The 2,535-nt window shown below is 44.4% G+C and overlaps 1 protein-coding gene across 1 annotated transcript in view; it reads right to left on the bottom strand.

Moving 5' to 3' along the window:
* LOC119411492 (endothelin-converting enzyme-like 1) overlaps positions 1-2,535 on the bottom strand; it is an 87,537-nt gene that overhangs the window by 53,078 nt on the left and 31,924 nt on the right. The window lies entirely within an intron of this gene.

Raw genomic sequence — 2,535 nt, 5'->3', positions numbered from 1 at the left:
TCCCATGACTCCTCTGGATCATCCAAATGGTCATGGTCAAACTTAAGACGAGCCTGGATGTGTGCTGATTTAACCAGAGGAACCTTCCCTGCCACGCATGATTTTAAACTATGACGTCTTAGTGTATTACCCACAGTAACCATGGAAACAGTGGTGCCAGCTCTCTTCAGGTCATACCATACCATACCAATTTATTTATATAGCACTTAAAACAGCAACAAGGCCAACCAAAGTGCTGTACAAAAGAAAACAAACATGCACAGCGGACAGGAAAACATAAAATAGAAATACAGATACAAATAGCAGCAGGAGCTAACTAAAATGGCCAACAGAGTAGAGAACAGACAGGACCAAAACAAATCACACCGTGTTAAAGGCAAGAGAATAGAAGTGGGTCTTCAAGCGAGACTTAAAGACTGAGAGTGTGGGAGCCTGCCGGACACTCAGTGGCAACTCATTCCACAGTCGTGGACCTGCAACAGAGAAAGCCCTGTCACCTCTGAGCTGAGGTCATGGACCAGCTCCTCCGTGTAGTTCTGGGCTGATTCCTCACCTTTCTTAGGATCACTGAAACGCCACGAGGTGAGATCTTGCATGGAGCCCCAGTCTGAGGGAGATTGACAGTCATGTTTAGCTTCTTCCATTTTCTAATAATTGCTCCAACAGTTGATCTTTCTTCACCAAGCTGCTTAGCAGTTGCCCCGTAGCCCTTTCCAGCCTTGTGGAGGTCTACAATTTAGTCTCTGGTGTGTTTGGACAACTCTTTTGTCTTAGCCATGTTAGTAGTTGGAGTCTTACTGACTGTGTAGGGTGGACAGGTGTCTTCATGCAGCTACCGACCTCAAACAGGTGCTTCTGATTTAGAATAATAAGTGGAGGTGGACTTTTTAGAGGAGTACTAACAGGTCTTTGAGGACCAGAACTGTTGCTGACTGGCAGGTGTTCAAATACTTATTTGCAGCAGTAACACAAATAAATTATTAAAAAATCATACATTGTGAGTTGGGCAGCACGGTGGCGCAACTGGTAGAGCTGCTGCCTCTCAGCGAACAGGTCCCTGGTTCAAACCCCGGTCCAGGGGCCTTCTGGGTGGAGTTTGCATGTTCTCTCCATGAATGCGTGGGTTTTCTCCGGGTACTCCGGTTTCCTCCCACAGACCAAAAACATGCATGTTCGACTGATTGGTAACTCTAAAATGTCCCTAGGTGTGAGTGAGAGAGTGAATGGTTGTTTGTCTCGTTTGTCTCTATGTGTCCCTGTGATGGACTTGCGACCCGTCCAGGGTGTCCCCCGCCCCTCGCACAGTGATTGCTGGACATGGGCACCAGCGACCCCCGTGACCCAAAATGGAATAAGCGGGTAAAGAAAATGGATGGATGGATGGACATTGTGAGTTCTGTTTTTTTTTTTTTAATATTATGTCTCTCACAGTGGACATGCACCTAAGATGAAATTTTCAGACCCCTCCATGATTTCTAAGTGGGAGAACTTGCAAAGTCACAGGGTGTTCAAATACTTATTTTCCTCACTGTATATACAATGTATATAGCACCCTCCTGTAGGCAAAAATCCAGAAGCCGCCACTGGTTATATGTCATGTAGATACATTCATCAGGCCATGTCCACAACAACAATTTGTGGACATGTAAAGATTTTATTGCAACATTTCAGTCATACGTTATCGTTGAAGCTAAAAGTAATTTCAAACACATACTCAGAGCATGTCAGCTCACAACAATGCGTGACATTTGACTGTTTTCATCTCATTGAAAACTTTTGCTCTTTTTGGTCGCATATTGTACAAAATGTGCCTTTTCAAACTTGCCAAATGGAGCTGAGGATCAGGTAGTTGGCCAGTGAAGGCTGTGCAGTAAAGTTTGAGGAAAATGAAAGGTTGTCTGTGAGGACTGTGCACAAATCGAGCAGTAGGTCTTAATCACCGCAGGACTGACGGCTCATTAGCTGAATGGATTTTAATGGGGCTAGTTACAGAGATGAAAAGACACTGTCCCCTTGCACTACATTAACAATTAACTGCAGATAATGATCCTGTAGGTAATGGACGAGGGAGAGCCAAACTTCACTCAAGCTTCTTTTCAAACTGACAGAACAAAACATTGTGCGTTTGATCATTTTGTGACTTGTATTTTAACACGACCTCATTCGTAGAACATACGTTTCAGCTCTCATTTAACGCAGAGACAAAACATATTTTGCCATGTTTTTGTACATAACGCCCTACAGTAGCTTGAATGCATGTTTTTAACTCCAGAAGTTCTGTTAGGAATCACACGTTGACATCTGATTTCTCAGAACATACTTTGTTGATTGACACTGCGGGGAAGAGAACCCTCAACCACTGCTGCTTTACGTGAACGCTCTTACGGCGTATTGAAACTCTTCTAAGTAAATACGCACCTGACTAACTCCCCTGCTAGTCTTTAGACTGCACGGCTCAGAAAGCCGCCAGATTCTCACAGTTGCCTGCACACCCCCTCATGAGTGAAAAGGAGAGCAGACGATGGTGATGAGGGA

The sequence above is a fragment of the Nematolebias whitei genome, chromosome 6 (genome assembly GCF_014905685.2).
Source record: "Nematolebias whitei isolate Nwh7 chromosome 6, NemWhi1, whole genome shotgun sequence".
In the NCBI taxonomy this organism is placed as follows: Eukaryota; Metazoa; Chordata; class Actinopteri; order Cyprinodontiformes; family Rivulidae; genus Nematolebias; species Nematolebias whitei.
This window is presented reverse-complemented; position numbering and strand designations above follow the sequence as displayed.